This window comes from Pteropus medius, unplaced genomic scaffold (assembly GCF_902729225.1).
Source record: "Pteropus medius unplaced genomic scaffold, Ma_sr-lr_union100, whole genome shotgun sequence".
Lineage (NCBI taxonomy): Eukaryota > Metazoa > Chordata > Mammalia > Chiroptera > Pteropodidae > Pteropus > Pteropus medius.
Genome location: NW_024344240.1, coordinates 8260508 through 8270789, shown reverse-complemented (window position 1 = coordinate 8270789; position 10282 = coordinate 8260508). Strand labels below are relative to the sequence as shown.

The 10282-nt window shown below is 37.9% G+C and overlaps 1 pseudogene; it reads right to left on the bottom strand.

Moving 5' to 3' along the window:
* Positions 1 to 7687: 7687 nt before the first annotated feature.
* On the bottom strand, positions 7688 to 7806 carry LOC120607639 (uncharacterized; annotated as a pseudogene).
* Between the last annotated feature and the right edge of the window lie 2476 nt (positions 7807 to 10282).

Here is a 10282-nt window from a genome sequence, read left to right as displayed (position 1 = left end):
GCACAGGGAGATCTCTAACAGAGTAGCCCTAGATGAGTGTTAAATTAGATGCCTGCCCCTCAGGCCAGCACTTTTAAGATAAGCAAATAAGCCTCTTTCACATAAAATTTGGGCACCTGTCATTGGCTGTGTCTGCCCTGGGCCCTAGGGTAGGTGAGTCCAAGTATCTCAGCTCTTTAAAAGCTAGTTTTTAGATTGCTATAGCCTATGGGTCTTGTGGATGCAAGCCTCATTGGTTTTCAGAGCTTGAAGTTTTGGGAGCTTGTCTCAGTTTCAGGTCTTAAATGTTGGGGTCTCCAATACAGGGTTCAAACCCTTCATTCCTTAGGGAGAAGCTCTAGGTTTTGAGTTCCCTCCCAATTGTGGGTTGCCACACCAGGGGTGAAGTTTATGTCAAGACTGTGTCAGCCTCTCCTACTCACTTTGATGTAGGTTTTTTTCTCACTTGCACAGAAGTCATTCAGCTAGTTTGGAATTATTTTCAGAGGAAATTGTCCCATATGTACCTTTGGTTCAATGTGTTCATAGAAGAGGTGAGTTTGGGATTTTCCTATATTGCCATCTTGAACCAGAACTCTGTTACTGATTTTTTACAAAAGAACAGCCATCCTTGAGGGGAAAAAAAAAAACTTTATTTAAATGTCTCAGTAAGCTAAGAAAGATTTGAAAAGCAAACGGGGATTTTTAATCCACTTTAATGGGTGAATTTCAAAACCTAAGAAGCAATTAAATAGTGCTATTTTTTAGATGAGTGCCTCTCAGTAGAAATATGATGCAAACTACATATGTAATTTTAAATTTTCTAGAAGCTACATTAAAAAAAATAAAAAGAAACTGTTGAAATTATTTTAATAATAGATTTAATTAATCTGATATAATAAAATATTTCAATATGCAGTCAACATACAAATTATTAATATAATAATTTGCTTTCTTTTTTCCATGCTATTATTTTTAAATTGGCGCATATTTTATACTTACAGCACATCTCAGTTCAGACCATCCACATTTCTAGTACTCAGTAACCACATGTGTCCACTGGCTAGCCTATTAGACAGCATAATCTAGATGATTAAAACATTAAGTAAAATAACATAACTCCACTAATGCTCAATTCTTAGATATAACTGTCAACTACCTTAATTACAGAGATATGTTTCTTTTGCTTAAAACAGACAAAAATAATGATTCCTGAAATTGCCATTTTACAAACTGTTTTATACATTGCTTTAAGATTATTCAATTCTATCAGAGGAAGAAATTTATGGTTTGTCAAACAGATAAAACCCGTTCACATATTTTAAATGGATGAGAAACTAGAAAGCAAAAAGTTTGTTCAACATAAACATAATTCACAAGATGTGTTACACATAAGTAGTTAGTAAGTATACCTTGTATGTTAAACATAGATAGATGGCAGTTTTAAGATATATCTACTATCATGAGGAACTTGGTTACTAAATATTCATAATGTAATATACATACAAGAGGCACTTCCTAAACCCCCACCTAGCAGGTCGTACTGAACACACATGAGTACCCAATATCATGAGGTCTACATTTGGCTACCCATTGTTAACATCTGTTCTCATCCCAAGTAATACGTATTAAGTACTCAAATGTTCAGAGAGTACACCTTATCCTGAGTGTCTTAATTTGTCCTTCTCTTTTCCCTCGCTTCTCACTGCAATTTAAATTTGTTAAATGAACCTTGTGATTTGAGCATTTTAATTTGGTCTGTGAGCCCTTCTGTTCTGTGACCTTTGGGCCAGCCTTCCTGGTAGTGTTCTTGAGTGATTTTCCACACACCACAAACAATGCTCACCCAGCCAATGTAGGAAGTGGATGTACAATACCACTTTTTCATGAAATACAGCTGATAAAATACTGTGGGTATTAAATAAGTCAGAAAGATTTATAACAATTTGGAACCCCATATACAAATAAGTTCTAGCCAACATTCAATTAGAAATTCATGACAGTCTTATATAAAGCACAAATTTTGTAGCTTTTTGTACTCTTATTTCTTTTTCCTAAACCCCCACTTACGTGGCATAGTGACTGAGAGCATGGGGGTAGTATACAGTGTTGGCTCACTTTCTCAGAAAGTTTTGTAAAAGAAAAACTGATCTGGACTCACTCAATACTTTTGACATCAAATGTGTGGGTTTTTTCCAACACCAACCAATCCTTCAACACCAGCTAAGCATCCTACGATTCAATTCAATTCTGACACACTGGAGTTAGCATCAGATCCCACAGGTTAAGGGCTCAGTCCCACAGGGCTGCTCCCACTTCAGATGCTCCCAAGTTACCCACAATCTGTCCAACTTGGCTACAAATTAGGGGTTCCCAGGATTCCCTCTTTCAGGTTTGATAATTTGCTAGAACAGCTCACTGAAATCAGGAAAAAGCTTATATACATTTACTAGTATATTATATAATAAAAATATAATAAAAGACATGACTGAACAGCCAGATGGATAGATACATAGGGTGAGGTCTAGAAGGATTCTGAGCACAGTAACTTCTGTCCCCATGGAGCTGGGTTGCACACATTCCTGGCAGGTGGATGTATTCACCAACCCAAAGGCTCTCTGAATATTGTACTTTAGGAATTTTTATAGAGGCTCATTGTCTATGTGTGATTGATTTATTAACTCAATCTCTGGCTCCTCTTCCTTTCCTGAAAAATGGATGTCTAGGGCTAAAAGTGTTAAGCTTTTAATCATGGCTTGCCCTTTTTTGGTGGCCAGCCCCAAAGAGTTGTCCACCAACTGTTGCCTCATTGGAAGAAAAGATGCTCTTATCATCCAAGAAATACCAAGAGATTTAGGAACTCTGTATAAGATGTTCCTATCACTCTCATCACTCTGGAGAGTACAAGGATTTTAGGAGCTGTCAGGAGGTGGAGTCAAGGCTAAATATTAGCAAGAATCAGGGCCAGAGACCAATATATATATATTTCTTATTTCATTCCATAAGATCTTGAGCAAGTTACTTAACTTTCCTCAGCTTCAGTTCTTAGGTGTGAAATGAAAGCAAAAACAGTAACTACCTCATAAAATTGTTGTAACAATTAAATAATAGAATATGTATGAAGTTCTGGTACTTTAGTAAGCTCATTTCTATACAAGAACACAATTAGACAATTAACGATTTATCTCCACTTATTGAAGTCTTCTTTAATGTATTTCAATAAAGTTTTAAAATGTTATCAATAAATAATAAATCAATAAAAATGTATTCCTCAGTATATTCACCAGAATGGCACAAATTTAAGAAGAGAAATATGATGATATCAAGTTTAGGAAGGATTCAAATAAACCAGGATTAATACACAGCTGGTAGAAGTATAAATTGGCACATCTGTTCTGGAAAACTACTTGATAATATTTTTTAAGTTGAACACAAACACATCATACAGACAGAATTTCAATTCTAAGTTTGTGACCTAAAGCAGTGGTTATCAAAGAGCACCCTGCTTGACCCTGAGACTTTCAAGTGGTACATTGGGTCGAAACTATTTTCATAATAAAACTAAGATATAATTTGCCTCTTTCACTGAGTTGACATTTGCACTGATAGTGCAAAAGCAGTGGTGGTGTAAACTGCAGGCTCTTAGCACACGTCAAGGCAACAGCACACTACTATTCATTGTGTTCATGACCACCAAGTGCTCACAGCTGAAGAATATAAAGCCAGTTTTACATAAGTGTTTTACTTCATTGATGAAGTAGTAAAAAGTATTGTACTAAATCTCACCCCTTGAATATATGTTTTTTTAATAGTCTGTGTGACTAAATGGGAAGCACAAAGCACTTGTGCTGGGTACAATGGTTTATTAAGGAAAAGTCTTTGTGCAACTGTTTGAGATATAACTGAATTAGCCATTTTTTTCATGGAACACTGATTTCACTTGAAAAAATGCTAGCATCTTTTCAAAAATTACCCAGTAAGCCTGTCACTTAAAAATAACATTAAGTGGCCATATTTGTTACGAATAATCAAATTTGAGCTTTGAAGTAAAAATGAGAACTGTAGGAAACTTGCATCTGCTACCATGAGCTTCACAGCTCTTGAATACATGAAGGCTTTTCTATTGAGACAGGAGTGATACAAGTTAACATAACTTTTTTAGTATCGTTTAGGAAATGTATCAACATTTGGAAGATCTACATAACTCAAAGAACTAATATTTTTCAAATGACCAGTGCATGAAAATCATGCTTGGGTGTAAGATCCATTCAAAGAGCAATGGATTTTGATGGAACAGAATACAAAGAGTTTATTGAAATGTTGCAGATTCCATATTGTAACTAACCTTTAAGAAACAACTTCTTATCTACTTTTGGTGTAGTATCAATAAATATCTACAATTCTCAAAAAAAATGTTTATTAAAATGTTTCTCCCTATTCCACTCTATATATGTATGAAGCTAGATTTTCTTCACATACTTCAACCAAATTGTAACTAAATGCAGAAGTTGATATGAAAATCCAGCTGCCTTCTATTAAGACATTCAAGAGATTTGTAAAAATGTAAAATAATGCCACTCTCCTCACTATTTTTGTTTCAGAAAATATAGTTATTTTTCATTAAAATGTTATTCATGTTAACATATAAACAAATGTATTATAGTTGTTTTTAAATAAATTAATATACATTTTTAAATAATTCATTGTTAATTTTTGGTATGGTAAATATTCCTAGATATAACCCACATAAACAACAACAAAAAAAGTCCTTCCATCAATAATTTTTAAGAGCATAAAAGGGTCCTAGCACAGAAATCTCGAGGCCTGCTGCCCTGAAGGAACTGATGCCTTATGCACAGAAGTTCTGGAAGTATGTCCATGCCCACACTGCTTTTAGGAGCAAGAAAATGGAGCCAAACCCAATAACCATCAACTGGAAAAAAGATAAATTGTGGTATACTCAACTAGCGGGTCATTATGTAGTAGAAGTTGAAAAAGAAGGAACTCAGCTATAATCATCGATGTGGATGAATCTTTGAGAAATAATATTGACATTTGAAAAATATGTTGTAGAATAATTACAGTGTAATTCTATGAATATGAAATGTAAAAGCATACAAAACTGACTATATTGATTAAGGGGCACACTTGAAGTAAACCAAAAAGAAAAGCAAGGAATGAATGAGCTTTTCCTTAAACCGATGTTGGAAAGGGGAGGGAGGTGCCCAGGTGTTATCATTATTATTATTTATATCTTTAAATATATATAAAATATTTTGTAGGTATCCAATATTTAATAAACAAAAATGTTTATGATTTGAATAAGCTGAACATCTAAAACTCAACAAAAACACCCAAACTGCACAGCAGCACATGTGAGCGTGGGATCTGCACATAAGAGCTACCACAGGTCAGAACCCCAGGAATCAGGCAGTAGACCGGGAGAAACAAAGCAGCTGCATCTTGCAGCCTGGGGTCCCTGTAGGAGAAGTGGGAGGGGAGAAGTTGTGGCGAGTTTCCTGAATAGCCTCCTAGGAGAGCTGTGAGCTCCAAGCTGCAGGAGGCAGTGCCCAGGCATCAAAGCAGAAGGCAGAAAAGTGGGAATGGCAGAGAAACAACAGTTGATTTTTACCAGCCCCGGTTGCAAAATGGGAGGCTGAGCCAAAGTCCCCATCCCCCAACACATAGGGATGCTCCCTCCATACCCTCCAAGACCAAACACCATAGAACACCAGGTGAATTTGAGTAAATGCTACCGAAACTGTTGCTAACACTGACAGGGACTGAGACTGAGGGTAGCAAGCATGATTTAATATAAGAAAAAAAAAGGCATTATTAAGACTTTATATAAATCAGGGATCCAAGAGGCATAGATGCCACCTACTGAAAACAAAAACAAAAACACCTTCTTTGCAATGGGCTAAAGAGAGACCTTTATATAATAAATCTTTCTGGGGGAAAAAAAAAGCAGAATATACTTCTATTAATGCCCAGGTGGCTAAATAGTCCATTAAACACCATGAACAACCAAGGCGACAATGCAACTCAGAAAGAAAGAGAAAAATCTCCAGAAAATAAACTCACAAACATAGAAATATGAGACTTAAATGACAGAGAATTCAAGATGGTACTTCTGAAAAAACTCAGTGAGGTCCAAAATGAGTCATACCAACAATTTTAGGAAGTGAAAAAACAACTAGATGAGCAGAAAGAGTTCTTTAGCAAGGAGATTGAAACCCTCAAAAGAACCAAATAGAACTTCTGGAGATGAAGAACATATTGCAAGAAATGAAAAATGAAAAAGCAAGCTTAGGAAACAGAGTCAACAAAATGGAGGAAAAGATTAGTGATATCAAAGAAACCTAGAAATAAATCAGAAGGAAAAAGAGAGAAACTGAAGAATAAAAAACAATGAAAGAGAAATACAAGAACTAGCTGATACCATCAGGAGAGGAAACATAAGAATAATGAGAATTCTCAAAGGGGAGGAAAAGGAGCAGGGATTAGAAAGCATTTTCAAATAGCTGAGAATTTCCCAAATCTAAGGAATGAGCTGGAACTTGGAATTCAAGAAGTCAACAGAACAACCAGTTAGCTCAACCCAAAAAGGCCTTCACCAAGACACATTGTATTAAAATTATCAAAAATCAACGACAAAGACAGAATTCTCAGGGCAGCCAGGGAAAAGAAGACTTTAACCTATAAAGGAAAACCCATTAGATTATCATTGGACTTCTCAGCACAAATCTTACAAGCCAGAAAGGAGTGGAATCAAATATTCAAACTATTAAGCAAAAGAAACTACCAGCCAAGAATAATGTATTCAATAAAGTTCTCCTTTAGATATGAAAGAGAAATAAAGACCTTTCCAGACATACATTTTCACAAGTGTAAATCTATCAAACTAAACCTGTTTCTACTTGCATAAGTTGTAACACAGCAGAGCTGATTTCCCTTTAGGTGTATTAAATTAGTGTTTTCTCAGCTTCTTCAAAAATATTCTTACCTGTTTCATGTAGCCTATTCAGAGAGGCTAATTCTTCAGTCACTTCAGATATTAACTTCTGAATAAACAGGAACAAATGAACAGTATCCTGCCACCTGTCAACTTATTAAGAGCCAAGGAAAACCAATCAAAATAATTTGCCTTCACTAAATAATTTAAATTGACTATTGATGTTGTTCCCAGTGGTCTCAACACTTTAAACAGCTGTTCTTACCCAAAGGCTAATGTTCTTCAACAGGTTTATTTTTTCTGGATACATTTTTCAGCTGCTATAATCAATCAACGTTAAATTTCTTGCATGGCTAACAAATGAGCCACTTGGACATGTACTTTGCAGCTTCATTTCCTTCATTTTATTTTTTTCCTTTTTTGTGTGAAGAATTTTACTATGATGAGATATAGCTTTTAATTTTTGTAACTTTTCTGAATTTTTTTTGTGATTTGGTGACATTGTGATGAGTTCTTGGTCCGGTAATGTTGACATATACTGTATTTTTATAGCACAGATACAGGTTTGTTGCATAAGAAACATAATGCTTTGCCATCTAATTTGGTAACAAAATAATTCACACTTCACTGTACCTTAAAGATGGAATATTCTATTTTTTATTTTTTTTAAGTTTTTAGGCGAGGCAACCCTTGGTTGACCTCACAGATTTCAAGGACTTTGTCAGCTTACGATTCCTTATTTTTTATTTTTTACGCCTACAGCATCTGGTCTTCCTAGGTGGTCTCCCATCCAAGTACTAACCAGGCCCAACCCTGCTTAGCTTCCGAGATCAGACAGAATCAGGCTTGTTCAGGGTGGCATGGCTGTAGACAAAGATAGAATATTCTAATTCCACCCTTTTTTGGTTTGATTTGACAGGTATATCCTGATAATAAAAATAATAAAATGTCAAAACAATGTTTGTGATTCAAAAAGAGAGACAAAGAGATGCCAGACCCCATGCAAGTGAAGAGGTGGTATTGGTTCTTCTCGCTTAAACTACCATTAGAAAGGCAGAAAACGTTAGTGCCCTCTGCTTGGCTGCCCAGGCATGGAACTTTTCTGGCTTCTCGTTTTACATATAAGTGGGATAGGTCAGGTGATGCTCCAGAACCAAGGTTAGCTCCAGCGAAGGGATGCAAATCCATCTGACCAATTACCTAGAACACTGTGAGTGAGCACCATTTGACGGCACCTGATATTGGCCTCCTCTGTGCTTTAGAAAAAAATAAATACTAGAATAATTATGACCTCAAAGCAGCCTCTTTCCACAGAGAAAGTGGTCCCATCTGTGCTCCAGAAGGAGGTACAGCACTCGGCTCACCTGTAGGATGGAAAAGTGTGCAGCGAACATGCCCCTAGTGGCTAACTCAGAGTTTGGGCAGAACCAGAAGTAAAATGACTGTGTTACAGCATTTGGGTTAAGGCCATAACAGTTCCTGAGATGAAAAGCTTTTCTATTCACTTATCGAATGACCTTTACCTCACATTCTACGAGGCAAATTCTAGAGACTTCTGGGCCCAGGGTCACGCCAGTAAGGAACCCGCCCTCCCCCTTCCATATTGCTCACACTAAGGCCAGGGACAGGAGAGAACATGCACAGAGGAGAAGGAGGGAGAGACTAAGGCAGTCTTCAGTATTGTCAAGGTGACCATGCAGCTGGCAGTAGGCTGAGCTTGCATGTCTGTGCACCTGCCAAGTTTCCTCTCAGCAGAAACAGAACTGCCTTCCCGATCTTCCTCACTCAGTTGCCTGCTGCCGGGACCCTCAGACACTCAGGGCTTCCCAAAGAGTGAGGCTAAGACCACTTCACTCCCCTTGACACTCATTCTCTTTTGTTATTTGCTTTTGTTAACTATCCCATGCTTGGTTCAAAAGGAGCAATTTGTACTAAACTGGATAGGAAGAAGAACAGAAAAGGACAAAGAGAAAGACTCCAGTTAGTATTGCTTAGCCGCAGAGAATCAAAACAAGCCAATGTGATTAGAATAAATTATTACAGGAGGAAGTGGATGATCATTCCCAGAGATCATGGAGGTAAATTGCCAATTTGAAATGGGTTAGAGGCATTTGGGCTTGAAAGCAGGGGGTAGAATAAAATGGCTGATGGAAATTCAGCCCCAGATTCTAGGGCTGGATGAAAAAAGAACAAAACTTTATCTCTTGGTTAAATTCTTCAGCTCTTCAGCCTGGGGCTCTCACTTGTCATTCATGCTAGAAGTGTCAGCTGTTATCAATGATGTGGTTATATTTCAGAGAATCCAAAAACAGGTAAGGCCATCAGTCAGTAATGAATGGATTTAACACTTCTACATTGTCTATTCTAAGGTCCTATATTATTGCATGTCTTTCTGACAACATCTCTCTGTGTTGGGTACTCTTATTATCACTATCTTATGGAAGCAAAAACAGCAGCACAGAGAGGTTGAGTCACTTGCCCAACGTCACAGAGCTAGTGAGTGACAGAGCCAGAACTTACACCAAAGCTGACTGGCTCCGAAGCCCAGACTTTGAACACACCACCTTGGCAAGGGATAAAACGTGTGATGGCGCACCTTGAGTTTTAGAGTGGGGAAACAGTTCTCCTGTGCAACATCACTGGGGTCGATACATCAGAGACAGTAAAATGCAAATGCTAGCCGCCTGCAGGGCCACTGGTCACGGGGTATCAAGATGCCCCGTTGATGCCCATGAATGCTCCTGAGTGTGCCCTGGGTGAGGAAACCTCTACACAAAGCAAGTAAAGCATTTCTGGTGAGCCTCACCTGGCTGGACAAAAAGATCCTGATCATGAGCATGCAGAAATTTTTACTTTCCAGCTGCTGTGATCTGGGAAGCACCCCTGGCCCCCATCCTGGGCTTTTGAACACAGCCATCCCATTCACCCACTTCCCTGGTGGGAGCCCATAGGAAACCCCACAGGCAACGCCTGATCCCAAGTGTCCTGTCCCTCCTTCCTGATTCTCAGTCTCTTGGTTCCATGTTTCTATGGCCTTTTATTTTAAAGCTCTACTTGGACTCCATTCCCCAGCTTTTGTGATCTGTCCCTACTACCACATCCTGATACACATTCCAACTTCACCTAATCTCTGGATTACAGCAGTGCCTACAGAACTGTGTAGGACATACCCCATCCACGCCTCTAACCCTCCCCACTGCTGGCCTGGGGTCATCCAAGAGCATTTAAGGGAGCAGATGTGACTACTATAAAGCTATAGAGGCACTCCATAAACACCTCGCAGAGTCAAGAATGGGTGTGAAGGGCTCTATTTGATGTTTCTGCTAGAAACTACTACTAAAATATAAT